The sequence below is a fragment of the Muscardinus avellanarius genome (assembly GCF_963383645.1).
Source record: "Muscardinus avellanarius genome assembly, chromosome: 19".
NCBI classification, from domain to species: domain Eukaryota; kingdom Metazoa; phylum Chordata; class Mammalia; order Rodentia; family Gliridae; genus Muscardinus; species Muscardinus avellanarius.
In genome coordinates this window covers 34474794-34490376 of record NC_137805.1, presented here as the reverse complement: position 1 = coordinate 34490376, position 15583 = coordinate 34474794, and the positions used below count along the sequence as shown (strand labels likewise).

The window sequence follows — 15583 nt, the reverse complement described above, 5'->3', positions numbered from 1 at the left end:
TCCTTCTCTGGCCGAAACAGCCTCACAAGCTGGAGACAGCATCCTTACTGACATTTGTGCAATTCCTGGGTCCCTAACTAATGGCATCTTTTTTACCTTAAAAATCCTTTACTAGCCGGGCGTGGTGGCGCACGCTTGTAATCCCCGCGCTTGGGAGGCTGAGACAGGAGGATGGGGCAGGTTCAAAGCCAGCCTCAACTGGCTTAAGAGACCCTGTTTCCACATAAAATATAAAATAGGTCTGGGAGTGTAGCCCAGAGGTAGAAGGGTTCCCAGGAACCCCAGTACCACAAAAAAAAAAAAAAAAAAAAAAAATCCTTTACTCATTTCCTTTTTTTTTTTTTTTTTTTTTGGTGCAGTTTGAAATTGGTTTTTTGGGGTTTTTTTTTTGGTGGTACTGGGGGTGGAACCCAGAGGTTTCTACCTCTGGATTACACTCCCAGACCCATTTTATATATATTTTTGGAAACAGGGTCTCACTAAGTTGCTGAGAGCCTCACTAAGTAGCTGAGGCTGGCTTCGAACCTGTGCGATCCTCCTGTCTCGGCCTCCCAAGCGCGGGGATTACAAGCGTGCGCCGCCACGCCCGGCTGAAATTGTTAATTTTTGGTAAAAGAAATACTCAGTCCATCAAATGAAGGTACCACTGTATTTAATAGTTTATCTGAGTTTGTGATTTTATATTTAAGAACTAGATTGGGGGGCAGTCAACACTGGTTTGCTAACCATTCGCCTAATATTAGCCTGAGAGGTTTATTCTGGATCTTTTCAAGAAATGAATATTAAATTATTCCAAAGTTTCTTGTAAAAAACTGGGTGTAGTTTTCCCTGTTCTGGAAACATTCTCTTTCAGCCACAGACCTTTATTAATGTTCACAGGGACTTAATGAGTTAGAGGCAATAGAAACTTGAAGGTGGGGACGGAAACTATGGAGTTCATATTCTTTTGTGAATATTTCTAGAAAATATTTCTGCTCTTGGAAATTTTTTACTTTTTTGCACTCTTAAATTCTGAAATTGCTGTTTAGCTGTCATAATTCCATCCTTGTTTATGAAGCGCTTAGCTGGGCCATTGGACCTGACCTCTGGAGCCTTTCAGTCTTGGCTTCCACCCTCCTACTGACTGGCCTGGAGGAAGTGATGCCACTCGCCTAACTTCACTTGTACGTCTATAACATGTCATGGTTCATATGTGTAAGGAGAGAGATGTTTTGAGGCCCAGAATGGCTCATGAGTTTTATGTGACTTCCTAGCCACTGGACCCATACTAGAGGCCAGGTTTGCTTGCTTATCACCCGTTTGCTATTCCTTCCTCACTTTGTGGGGTTATTTATTTATGTATTTATTTATTGGTACTGGGGGTTGAACCCAGGAGCATTCTACCTCTGAGCTATACCCCCAGCCCTATATTTCATATTTATTTTGAAATAGGGTCTCATTCGGTTGTCAAGAGTCTCACGAGTAGCTGAGGCCATCCTTGAACCTGCGATCCTCCTGTCTCAGCCTCCCAAGTGCCAGAATGTCGGGCGCGCCACCGCAACCGCTTAGTCATGGTTTATTGAGTGTCATTTGTGTTCATTGCTGCTTTAGAGACATAGAAGGAAAGAGACCAGCCCCAAACCATCCTTCATGGAGGTTCATTTTAGAAGGATTTAGTGTGCCAGATCGCAGTATCGTCTTACAGAAAATATAGAGCAAACAAGAGAGTGTGTGTGTGTGTGTGTGTGTGTGTAGCTTTGTAAAATAGAGTATTGGAGAAATTCCTCCTTGGTAAGAGAACTGTGGTCTAGTTTTCTGTTTTCTTTCTTTTTTAAGTATTATATAAGTTGGTGATCCATTGCTGTATTATTCTTAGATTGGTAGTTCCAGTTTATGAAGAGTTCATCTCTCCTTGCCACCGTTTTTCATACTCAGATCGCTGGCCGAGAGCTTGTTTTGATGGGCAGACATTAAAAGGAGTGTGCATGCATCTTCAGAGAGCTCTGTATTTTGGAAGTAGATGACTGGAGAGGAAGGCCATGCAGGCAGCGAGCAGGTGATCGAGTTGCTCGGCCCTCTCCCGAGATGACTTCAGACCCACAGGACACAGACTGGCAGCATTCGCCCCAGGCCTTTTGGTGTGTTCTGTAGTGTCCAAAAATTCTTAATCAGTTGCTGGTATTTAAAACTTGGGAGAAATTTTATATAAAATGTTGGCTCTCCAGCTAATTTTGAAAACTTGGAAGATCCATCCACAGTTGGCCTCCATTGTTGGGGAGTGGTTGTCCGGAGCTAAGTCCCGGCTCCCTCTTTGGCCCTCACTTCTGCACGTTATCTGTCCTGCTTCATCCAATTGCATGAACTCTCTGGCTGGTCTGGCACGTAGAGGCATTTGGTATTGGTACTGTTGTTTTAAATAATTGATCTAGATGTATGTATACCCGAGCTAATGCATCCTAACATAAAATTCTCTATTTTACCATTAGAATTTAAAGAAAATTCAATTTTTAAATTCTCTTTTAAGAGTATTTCAAACTAAAAAATGAAAGAAAATTGAAGTGGGGTATACATGAGCTATTACATCTAAAAGTACTAAAGTCATCAATCTAGTTGAAACCCTGCTTCAAAATTAAAATAAGACAGGGCTAGGGATATCTCTCAGAGATAGAGTGCCCCATTCAATCCCTAGTGCCCCCCACCCACAGTACCAAAGACCAAATGAAAACTGCCCCTGATGCCTTGATATTCTTGATATATAGCTCTTTCCTTAATTCTAAAGCAATGATTTAAAATCATCATCTAAAGGAGTTATCCTCAAAGTGATCCCCAGACCAGTAGGTTTATCATCACTTGGAAACACGTGACTGATGCAGGCCGAGAGACTTGTGCATCGTCTCAGGCCATCCGTGCCTGAGATGTACTGAACCAGAATCCCTAGGAGTGTATTAGACCTGCCCTCTGGCGACTCTACCAGTGGAAGTCTAGGTTTTTAGAGTGTAGTATATCTTCATACAAGCATCTTCTTTCTTTCCTATTAGGGCATCTAGAAGTCCAGAGGTAAGAGCTGGGCATGCTGGCACACACCTGGAATTCCAGTAATTGGGAGACTGGGACAAGGGGGACGATAGGTTCACGACCAGCCTCAGCAACTTAGTGAGACCCTGTTTTAAAATGTAATAAACAAACAAACAAATAGGGCTAAGGGTGTAGCTTGGAGATAAAATGCCTAGGGGTTAAATCCCCAATATCAAAAGAAAAGAAAATAAATTCAAGGTAAGGATGTATTCATGTTTTATTCACATTACATGATTTTAATTTCTTTTAGACTTCACTTTTGAGTCTCATACGCTTATCAGAGGCATCAGAGAAATAATGCCTAAAATACAGAACATGTATGTACATCTGTAAATCACATTTGGAAAAGAAAGAGCTGTTCTGTTGAGTGAAGGAAGTTCTGAATTCTCTTTCTAAGCTTTAAAGAAGGGGCTGTCAGACTGGCTGACTTGTTGTCCCTCCATAGTCTCAGAGACTTTCTGATTCTAGACAAGCAGTATTTAATTATGAGAAAGACCCTCTCTTTTCTCCTGTGAAGGCAGTTGCTATTTTAAAATGAACTTTTTACTGAAAATGGCAATTAGGAAATAACTTAATTAGGAGTGGCAGAATTTGATACTGACCAAAAAAAAAAAAAAACCTTCATATTTTCATCTGAAACTGAATACATGTCCCATTTCTAAAACTGGATTTTCTTGTTTGCCAAGTTGAAAAAAAAGAATCCAATTCCTTTTAGTGTTTAAGATATGTAGTGATTAAAGTGAAAAGAGGGTGCTTGAAAATGCAATATTCTCTAAATTGCTATTTCATATTCTCAAAGCAGATTGCATTTTGGGGAAAGATTTTGAGAATTCAGGCCTTCTCATTTTGCCATTCCTAATGCCACAAAAAGCCATAAACTTAAATCCAATTTAGTTCATGCATCTTTCAAAAACACACTGTAATATTTTAGCTTAAGATGATTCATATGCCAGCCAAAGTGAACCAGACAGACAAGGCCAGCGTCCCCATGGAGTTTATGTTGAGTAAGTAATCCAGTAAATACATCACTTTAGGGCAGAATGGCTGCTTTAGAAAAACATAGTAAAGAAGTGGTGAGAGGCCCATGGAGAGACGGGGCATTCTGCCAAGACAGACGTGAAGAGGGGGCAAGCCAAGAGAAGTCAGTGGGAGGAGCACAGAGAAATCCTCGGGGCCCAATATGATAAGGAAGGAAGGAAGGAAATCCATCATGACTAGAGCCGAGCACACATAGGACAGAAGTCTAAATGTAAACATGGCAGTAACCACAATAAATATGAGTGCATTAAAACCACCTGTTAAAAGACTGAAGCCGAAGCCGCGCTTCGCACGCTTGTGATCCCAGTACTTGGGAGGCTGAGTCAGGAGGATTGCAAGTTCATGACCAGCCTCAGCTACTTAGTAAGGCCCTTCACAACTTAGATCTTGTTTCAAAATAAAGAGTAAAAAATATGGCTGGGGATGTAGATTGGTACCCCCACCCTCCCCACACACACACACTCAAATCAGCTGGGCATGTTGGCACATGCCTGTAATTCTGGTACTTGGGAGGCTGAGACAGGACAATCGCAGTTTCTAGAACAGCATTAGCAATATAGGGAGATTTTCAGCAACTTAGCAAGACCCTATTTCAAAACAAAAAGATATAATTAGGGTGGGGTGTAGCTCAGAGGTGGAATGCCCCGGAATCAATTCCCAGTGCCACCAAAAAGAGAGAGAGAGACAGAGACTGACTGACTTTGGCTCTTGGATAAAAACAGAAGTCAAAATCCAGCTAAATGCTTTTTTAGAGATATAACTTAAAATATCACTGAAAATTTTAAAACAGAGGGGTAGAAAAAGATATACTAAGCAAATATGCATTAAAAGTAAAATAGACCAGGTCTTGAGATTTTGAGACAGGAGAATAGCAGGTTTGAGGCCAATGCAAAGTAACTTGTTTCAAAATAATATAAGGGCCAAGTGTGGTGGTGCACACTTGTAATCCCAGTGCTTGGGAGGCTTTGACCGGAAAATTGCAGGTTCATGGCCAGCCTCAGCTACTTAGCGAGACCCTCCACAACTTAGTGAGACGCTGTTTCAAAATAAAGAATAAAAAATAGGGCTGGAGGTATAACTTGGAGGTAGAATGCCCCTGAGTTCAACACCCAGTACTGTAAAAATAAAATGGGGGGTAGGAGTGTGGCTCAGAGGTAAAACACCCCTGAGTTCAACCCCTGAGTACCAAAGAAATAAATATAAAACAGAATTTAGGGCAAAAGAATATTATATAGACAGGAAACATTTTATAGTGCTCAAAGGTGTATTCCTCCAGAAGGTGTAAGTCATGTAGGAAGCATATATATTTACCCCAAACTGAGAGACCTACAAGGAGCAATGGGAGAACTGAAATGATAGTTGAAGACTTAAATATTCTCTCAGAAATTGACATTTCAGGCTGAGGAGGGAGGTAGTGGAAAAGCATATCTTCAGCATATGTGAGTCCCTGGATTCAACCCCAAGAGAGAAGGGGGTGGAGATTGATTAATTTTTTTTTTTTTTTGCGGGTCTGAAAATGGAACCCAGGGACATTCGACCTCCGGGCTACACCCTCTGCCCTATGTTTTATTCTTTATTTTGAAACCGAGTGTCACTGAGTTGCGGAGGGCCTCACTAAGTAGCTGAGGCTGGCCGTGAACCGCGATCCTCCAGTCTCAGCCTCCCGAGTGCTGGGATTACAAGCGTGGGCCACCGCGCCCGGCTTGATTAACATTTCAATTAGACAGTTTTCACTTCCAATTAGACAGAACCCAAAACAAACACAGTTAACAAGTAAAACAGAAAATAGAAATACTTTTCAAATAAACAGACTTGAAAAACATATCTGGAGGTGGAACATGGTGGCACCTGCCTATAATCCCAGTACTTGAGAGGCTGAGACAGGAGGATCGCAGGTTCTAGGCCGACCTTCAAAACTTAGCAAGCTCCTCAGCTAGTTAGACCCTGTTTCAAAATAAAAATAAAAAGGCCTTGGCGTGTATCTTAGAGGTAGAGTGCTCCTGGGCTCAGTCCCCGGTATTGGCTGGGGAAAATAAAAAAGAAAATTCACAAAATTTGACTGTATTTTAAGTGTTTTAAGAGAAATACCTACTCAGTATAAAAGGTGTATAGACCACATTGACTAGCTATAATTTAAAAAACTAGAAGTTAGTAAGAAAATAGCCACACCCAATTTATTCTACTTAGAAATTTAAAAATATATCTCTAAATAATTCTTGCTTTAACAATGAAATCAAAATAGACATTATAAACTGCTTAGAAATCAATTATAAGAACCTTACAAAATTCAGATTCCTGTAATTCAGAACTTGCAGGATGTAGTAAAAAATGATGCTCAGAAAGATTTATCATCTTAAATGTGTTTTATCTTTAGGTTGCTAAAAGACTATAAGTAAGCGAAAAATAGGATAAAGATAAAAGATTTTAATGAAATAAAAAGCAAACAAAAAAGTTAGGACACTCCATAGCTGGTCTGATGAAAGGACATGACAGGTAATCCCAGGATGGAGGAGGCTGAGACAGGAGGATCGCAGGTTCATGGCCAGCCTCGGCTACTTAGTGAGGCCTCCACAACTTAGCGAGACTCTGTTTCAAAATAACAAATAGGGCTGGGGCTGTAGCTCGGAGGTAGAATGTCCCTGGATTCTCAACCCCCAGTACCACAAAAACAAACAAACCAGGAAAACATGACAGTGGGTGGATTTAATTAAGTTGAAAAGATTACGCAGATAGTCACACAGCAGAGGTTTGAGCTGAAGCCCATCCTCCTAACCATCCATACCATGTGGCCTTTCTTTAGTCTCTTCTGGTAAATTGTGTTCATAACGACTTATAAGAAGTGCTCTGGGAGCCGGATAGAGTCAGAGCCTCAGAGCCTCAGGGACGCATCCAGAAGGCTCCCTTGAAAGGCAGGAGCCGGGGGAGAGGGCAGTGTCTGAGGAACGGGGTCTGGATCATGGAGGTGCGGGGCACCCAAGCAGGGAGCGGGGGCTCAGGAGAGACCTTCGGGTGAAGGGAATCAGTGCCTAGCGTAGCCCCACTCGCCCCTGGAAATATTTAGTACTTTTAGATTTTTCCCTTGGTATATGAGAGGAGTTAAAAATAGAATCCTAATGCAGCAGAGAGAGCTAATACCCCTCTGAAGTTGTGTAATAATGGGCCCATCAGAATATTAAACCACCAAACTTAATTCAAAATTAATTTGATGAAAGTAGCAGAACCTGAACAAGATTGATTGTTCGGATTCCCTGGGTAATAATGAGCCACTCAGATGGCTTTTTGAGGTAGGGAAGGATACATTTCGGACTTTTCCCAACGAGGCTGACAATGCCCTATAATGTCTTAAGACTTGATCTTGACCACTCTCTTCTAGATCCAGGCTGCAAATCAGATTGCATTTGAGATTTCTTTGGGTTTTTATAAGGAAGTTTTACTGAATTGTCAGAGCACAGTCAATTATTCTTTATTGGATTTTTTTTGTGTTTACTATATACTTTAAAATTAGACATTTTCTGGGAGATGAGAGTTTCTACTATTTTATTTATAACTTAAAATTATGATTGATTTGGTACCAGAGATGTTTTATTGACTTTTGCTTATGTTAACACTTTCATGGATACATCTTCAAGTTTTCTGTGAACCCAGCTATCTACAACTTGAAACTTTATCTGCCATTTATTGAGAGGGGGGGAAAAAAAAACTTCCAAAGCACTGTCTTTGAATTTACTGTTTTTAAAAAAAAATCAGTTCATGCCGGGCGTGATGGCGCACGCTTGTAATCCCAGCCCTTGGGAGGCTGAGACAGGAGGATCACGCAGGTTCGAAGCCAGCCTCAGCTACTTAGTGAGGCTCTTGGCAACTTAGTGAGACCCTGTTTCTAATAAAATATAAAATTAGGTCTGGGAGTGTAGCCCGGAGGTTCCACCCCCAGTACCACCAAACAAAACAAAACAAAACAAAACATCAGTTCTTATCCTTAAATAACCTAGCCTCCATTGTAAGATAAAATCTGAAGTTCCCATCACTGAGCTGCAGTAGCCATCAACTTAGAACTACTCATGTGTCGTCGCGCCCTCCCCTCCACCATTGCCCACGCTCACCTCTTGTTTTGAACTAAATCAAAGCTAAGCAATGTCATTTCTATATAATTTCATATATGTCTATAAAAGAGCAAAGACTCCTTTAAAATATAACTGTATCTCTATGTCTTTAAAAATTAAGAATAAAAAGCCGGGCGTGGTGGCGCACGCTTGTAATCCCAGCATTTGGGAGGTTGAGACAGGAGGCTCGCGGTTTGCAGACAGCCTCGGCTACTCAGTGAGGCCCTCTGCAACTCAATGCTCCTGGGTTCCATCCCCAATACTGAAAAAAAAAAAAAAAGAATAATAATTAATGTCATAGAATGAGTTTTCCCCAGTTTTAATTTTTGTACATTTTGTTTGAATTGGAATCCAGAAGATTTGTACATTGTACTTGGTTGACACCTTTTAAATTGCTGTTAATTTATAGGCGCCCACCCTACATACCTTGTTTTTGGTTGTTGTTGTTGTTGTTGTTTGCAGTACCGGGGATAGAACCCAGGGGCATTGTACCTCCAAGTTACACCCCCAGCCCTATTTTTTAGTCTTTTTTTTTTTTGTGGTACTGAGGATGGAACCTTTCTACCTCTGGGCTACACTCCCAGACCTATTTTATATTTTTATTTGGAAACAGGGTCTCTTAAGCCAGCGAGACTGGCTGGCTTCGAACCAGCGTGATCCTCCTGTCTCCGCCTCCCAAGCGCGGGGATTACAAGCGTGCGCCACCATGCCTGGCTCTTTCTTATTCTTGCAACAAGGTCTCACTGAGTTGCGAAGGGCCTCACTAAGAAGTAGCTGAGGCTGTCCACGAACTGGGATCCTCCGGGCTCTGTCTCCTGAATGCTGGGATTACATGCATGCGCCACCATGCCCAGCCCCCTACGTACTTTGTGAGGCTCTCGAAGAGACCAGTCATTATTCCCTAAAGTTTCCAAATATTCTAGATACTGCTGATTGCATCTAAGGAATACTGTTTAATATGTCCCCTAAATTTCTTGTAACTTAGCAGTTGAGTCTAGAACAACAGGAGTTCTCAGAATCCCTTCACCCTTATCGACATTACTGGGATCCAGGGGGTGTGACTCAGTGGTCAGGCACTTGCATGAGGGCCTGCTTCAATTCTCAGCACCTCACCAAAAAAAAAGAAAGAAAGAAAGAAAGAAAAAGAATAATTGAGCCGGATGTGGTGGTACACACTTGTAATTCTAGTACTTGAGAGGCAGAAATAGGAGTATCACAGGTTCGTGGCCAGCCTCAGCTACTTGTGAAGCTCACTGAAATTTAGTGAGACCTTGTTTCTAAATAAAGAATAACAGGGTGTGGTGGTGCACGCTTGTAATCCCAGTACTTGGGAGGCTGAGACAGGAGGATTCCAGGTTTGAAGCCAGCCTCGACAACTTAGCAAGGCCCTTGGCAACTTAGTGAGACTGTTTCCAAATAAGAAATAAAATCAGGCTGGAGGTTTAACTTAGAGGTAGAATGCATCTGGGTCAATCCCTAGTGCCACAAAAATAAAGAATAAAAAATTGGGCTGCAGGTGGACCTCAGATAGAATGCCCTTGGGTTCAGTCCCTCAGTCCCCAGTAGCGCACACACACATTCATATTCATTCATTCTCTCTCTCTCTCTCTCTCTCTCTCTCTCTCTCTCTCTCTCTCTCTCTCTCTCCAAATAAGTCTTAGAAATTAAAAATTAGAGCTCAGTGTAGTAGCTTACATCTGTACTCCCAGTACTCGGGAGGCTGAGACAGGAAGATCACAGGTCTGAGGACAGACAGACAGCCTCAGCAAGTAGTGAGACTCATCTACCTAGTGAGATACTACTTCAGAATAGAAATTAAAAAATAGAGCTGGGGGTATAACTTGGAGGTAGAATGCCCCTGGGTTCAATCCCCAGTACCACACACAAACAAAAAAAGAATTAAAACTTACAATTTTTAAAGTATTCATTAATTCATTAAAGATAATAAACGAATTATATGTTAATATAAAACTTTTATGACAAAAATAACTACATTTCCCAAAACTAAAGCAGATGAGAAGAACGGTGGTGTCTGCATTTCTCCAGATCTGTGTGGCTCAGTAGCAGACAGCTGGGTCGCCAGCCACATCTGCTTTCGCATTTAGTCTTTCACAGAGAGCGTTTTGGGTGAAGTACATGCAGAGTCTGTCCTGGCAAAGATGTGTGGTTGGAAAAAGGAGACAAATTTTAACAGCCTTTTCAGATAATTGTGGGTATTTTTCATTGAACTTATATCGAATCTCAACAGTGGCGGTTTCTTAAAGTTGCAGCATGGAATCTGAAACCCTATCGGCGAGCTTTTCTTAGGCCGCATATTAAAATTCATTGGTTTGTCATGGTTTTGTTTTTTGGTACTGGGTATTGAACCCAGGGGCATTCTACCTTCCATGTACCACCGCCCCAGCCCTATTCTTTATTCTTTATTTTGAAGCAGGTTCTCACTAAATTGCAGAGGGCCTCACTAAGTGGCTGAGGATGGCTATGAACCTGAGATCCTCCTGTCTCAGCCTACCGAGTACTGAGATTACAAGCGTGCGCCACCGCTCCTGGCTTGTCATACAGTTTTGAATGGAACATTTACGCATACGTGATTTTTACCGTCATGCCTTGGCCATTTGGAAAGCACTGGTTCGGTGAGTTCCACAGGTCTTCCAAATGTTGGCACATTTCATTATACAATATATTAATAATTAGATTTCTTGAAATTATGATCAGTCTCATTGTCCAAGTGTAGGGAAGCTGTTAAGCTCACAGTGGTGGAGTCCAACTTTCCCAGAATTCTAAGACATGTTTGAAAGTTTGAATTTTTTATCATTGGCAGCAAATACTCTCAGCTGTTTTCCTTGAAGTGACAGATTTACTTTTTTTCATTTTTGAGAAAATGTCTGCCAACTACCTAAGCCTGAATAACTGGTTTGTTAGTATTTCCTTCAAGTAAAAATGCTCTTCCATGAAAAAGCAGCTGCTCGAATTAGTAAATTGCATAAGTGCCTCAGGAGGCCCATCAGGGACCAGCGAGACAGAAGCTCTTTGTGCGGACCTTCCATTCCATCATGGGCACTGTGAAAAGACATGAACTTTAATAAAATTAATATGTTTTGGTACTTGATCAAGGATAGTCTTAGGGTGTGTTTTTTTTTTTTAACTGTAGCCTGTAGTTGTGAAGAATACAGTCACTGCTAACACTGAGGCCACTTCTTTGCTTCCTAACTAAGGCTAGCAGTTCTAAGGTTAGCCGTTCTTCCGCTGTTCTTGTTACTGTTTTGTGTGGGTTTTGTTTTGTTTTGTTTTATTTGACAGTACCGGGGATTGGACCATGGGTACTCTAACCCTGAGCTACATTCCCAGCCCTTTTTATTTTTTATTTTGAGATAAGGTATTCGTAAGTTGCCCAGGCTGGCCTTGAATTTGGAATCCTCCTGCTGGCCCCTGAGTCACTGTAATTGTAGGCAGGTGCTACGCACCTGCGTAAGGCTAGTATATCTACCCACCGTTGCTTGAGTGCTATAGGTACAAACGTTAACACAATAGAAAAGACAAATAGTGTCTTAGGATTAATGTAAAAATAACTTGATCTTATAGATCAAGAGAGTATCAGGGGTTCTCCAGGTGTCCACAGGCTATCATTTGAGAACTACTGAGGCAGAAGCTTGATCAATTCCAGGCCCAGTTTGGGGCAAAGATATTTAGTAGGTTATAGGTACATTCCCATTCGGAGGCTCGCAATGTCTGGATATGCGGTTGTCTCTCTCACACGATTGTTGAAAGCCGTGGAAGGTTCCATCTCAGTAGTGGATATAAAATGATCACTTGGGTGTTTCTTCTCTATTTGAAAACTGAATGTGCGTGCATAGGTGTTACTGGGGAATAAACCCAGGGATTGTTCTACCTCTGAACTACATCCTCAGCCCTATTTTATTATTTTTTATTTTGAAACAGTATCTTGCTAAGTTTCCCAGGCTGGCCTCGAATTTGTGATCCTCCTGTTTCAGCTTCCCAAGTACTGGGATTACAGGCACCCATCACTGCACCTGGTTTGAAGTGCTTTTAAAATAAGCATTTCATTAATTATGTAGATACTCTTGGATATAATGTATTTAGAAAAAAACAGGATATGTACTTGTTTTTCCCTTTCATTTACCATTTTTTCAAAATACTGAGTTGGCGCTGGGCATGGTGGCACATGCTTGGGAGGCTGAGACAGGAGGATCGCACAGCCTCCTCCTGGCTTGAAGCCAGCCTCAGCAACTTTGTGAGACCCTGTTTCCAAATAAAGTATAAAATAGGTCTGGGAGTGTAGCCTGGAGGTAGAAAGCCCCTGGGTTTCACCCCAGTACCAAAAAAAAAAAAAAAAAAAAAAAAAAAAAAAGAGTTAGCTTTGTACCAATCTCCAAAGATTTTTTTTGTGTGTCATTTTGATTTCATACATTTAAAAATATTTGGTGTGTTTCGATACTTTCAACTTTCTTTAATATTTTTAAGTTGTTCCATCTTAATAGCACTGCAGGGATTTTTTTAAAAAAACATCTGGCTTATTGAGGTATGACATACATACTTGCCAGTAGTTTGTGAAAGCTTTCTAGTATGATATTCTCATATGACATGGTAGTCTATTCTGGGCTCATCTTGGCCATTTTTTTCACCACACCTGGAAACAGCTGCTTTTTGGAGGAACGCCAGCTCCTTTAGGGGGCCAGTACTTAGAGAACACAGCCTGGTATAAGGTGCTCATCGCAGTGAGGGCGTTTCTATCTAGGCGTCTCAGCGGACAAACCAGGGTGTATGTTTATTGCAGACTCGTGAGTTCTTACACTGTTTGCAGTACAGACTGACTACTGCTGGTGCAGTATGAAGCACTTTGATCCCACATTGCCGTCCCTTTCCTCCAGCAGTGCCAGTATTTGCTCCACATCCCATCATAAGCAGGTCAGCCCCAGAGTCACAGTGCCAGCACTTCCGCCAGCGATTTCTGAAAACAGTTGTGTTACCTTTCTCTTGTCCCTAGAGAACACCCCACAGCAAGGCAGAGTCGCATTATTGTATATGTTGAAGCCACTTGGAAGACTCTCTCTGTGGTTGTGCCACACACGCACTCTGCAGATTGGTTGTTTAATTTTGTTAGTTTTAGGTTTTCCTATTTTATTTTTTTACTTTATAATTATATAAGCTATATGGTTCCAAAAGCAAATTCATGAAACAAAAGTTATTCAGATTTGATTTATCCTTATCTGCTCTACCGTTTTCTTCCTCTTTTTTTATGTTTAGACCACACACACTCTCTACACACGTGTGTGTGATTATATTTGGGTAGCAGTAGCATACTTTTCTCTACTTTTGTTTTCACTTAACAATTTATCCTTGGAATCACTCAGGAGCAATATGTAGAGATAGTTGTCATTCCTCTTTTCCTGATGCATAGTATTCTGTTGAGAGCATGTACTATCGTTTATTCTAGTCCTCTGCTGATATACTTTCAGGTCGTTTGCAGTGGTTTTAAAGTTAGTTTAGAAACCTTTTCTTGAATAGAGAACAGTTGCTTTTTATAGTTAACCTTTGGTTTTTAATATTTATGCCTTTAGGCTTTCAGTTTTGAAAAGCAAGTGACATAAGTCTGTTTAGCTTTTTTATTTTTAAAGCAAGGAGTGGATTTATTCAGTTATCTCGCTGCTGCAATCTGGTGCTATTTATATCAACCATCCTTTAAGACAGTGTCACAGGGAAGTGAGCAGTCAACCTCCAGGCAAACATCAATAGCAGCCCCAGGTGTCACGAGCTGCCAGGTTAGGAGCAGCAGGTGAAGCGTCCCTGGAGGCGTGGAATTCCTAGTTGCTTTCATTGGAACCTGATATTTTTAAAGTTTGAATCTCATCACAACCAAGGCCAGACTTTGTTCAGTGAATTTATTTGCTATAATTTGAAGTCAGGAAAAATAAAAACAACTGTAAATATGGTATTGTTTTTCATCAAGAAGATTCTTTTCATCAAGATGGTGGGAAAATGTTTTAAAATGTAAATTAGTTACTCCTGTAGAAGACAAAGCTTTAAAGTTTCAACTGAGGTCAGGGTAAATTATTTTATTACTGGATCCAAAGCCATGACTCTGAATTGTGGTCTCACTCACCTAGACACACATTCACTCTTCTTTCTTTGAGCTGTTAGATACCGTAATCTTCCATCTCAGCATCGCCTCTTGTTTCTTACATGAGCTCCCGATAGTCCCGAAATCAATATTCTTGGGACACAGTGTCGAGGCGACAAGGAAGAAGATTCATGTCAACTTCCTCACATCACTGCCATCCAGAGAAAGTCTGTTTAAACTCTGAAAGTAGCATTTGCTTACGTTGCCTCTCAAAAGAAAAACAAAACGGGGAACTTTTTTCATTATGTAAGATGTGTCCTTTACGGCATTTCCCTCTCCCAACATGACCGCTCTACTCAGATGAAACACAATACTGTCGAGTGTCTTCTGTCTCTGACAAGGTCACTGGGAGCACGGTCGTTCTTGAAGGGAAGGCAGCTTTGCTTTCCCTTCTCTATTTCACCGTCAGAGTTTGTGAAACTGAGCTCGTGTTTCTGAGATAGCAGGTTCACAGTGGAGGGAAGATGAGGCAGTGAGAGGTTGATTCAGAGCTGAGAAGGCTGGCTGATGATACTTTATTGCTGAGAAAAAGACACAGCTCAGGGTACTGATTACACATTCAAGTTTGTTTTATTGAAAAAAGTGTTAGATTCCACGTTTCTTTAGAAGATTCTATAAAACTGCAGTTGGGTCTCTTTATGTTGAAGTAGATTTTGTCTGCCAAAGTAACTGCTCTCAGTCAGGCGTGGTGGTACACACATGTAATCCCAGTACTAGGGAGGCCGCGACAGGAGGATCGTGGGTTCAAGGACAGCTTTAGCAATTGAGCACGACTTTCAGCAGCTTATAGAGACCCTGTTTAAAAACAAAAAAATAAAATAGGGGTAAGGACGTAGCTTGTAGGTAGAATGTCCTTGGGTTCAATCCCCAGAACCAGCTAAACACAAACAGCAACAACTACAAAATGAAAACAGCTACAAAACAGAGCGACTGGTATTTTAGTTATGAGGGAGAATGCCTGGTCCTTGGATCGCTACAGTCAGTCTTTTCAGGCTCAAACCCTGGCTTTGCCATTATTGGAGAACTGTAGGCCAGTTTCTTCTCTCTGAGCTTCATTTTAGTTTGTAAAATTCATTTAGTTTGTAACACTAGAACCTGTAGGCTGGCTCTTGTGTTGGTGTTTGAGTTGAATGGGGTAATGCACATCAAGTTCCTCGCGACACCGTAGGCATCCCATAAGTGCCAGCTTCCCCTCCGTTCTCTTCCTTGAATCATTGTCCATGGAGAACGTTTGAGTCACCTGCCGCGACTT

The 15583-nt window shown here is 41.3% G+C and overlaps 1 protein-coding gene across 1 annotated transcript in view; it reads left to right on the top strand.

The window, feature by feature from the left end:
• STK4 (serine/threonine kinase 4) overlaps nucleotides 1–15583 on the top strand; it is a gene marked incomplete at both ends in the record, with an annotated part of 106851 nt that overhangs the window by 67627 nt on the left and 23641 nt on the right. The gene's annotated exons all lie outside the window — the stretch shown is intronic.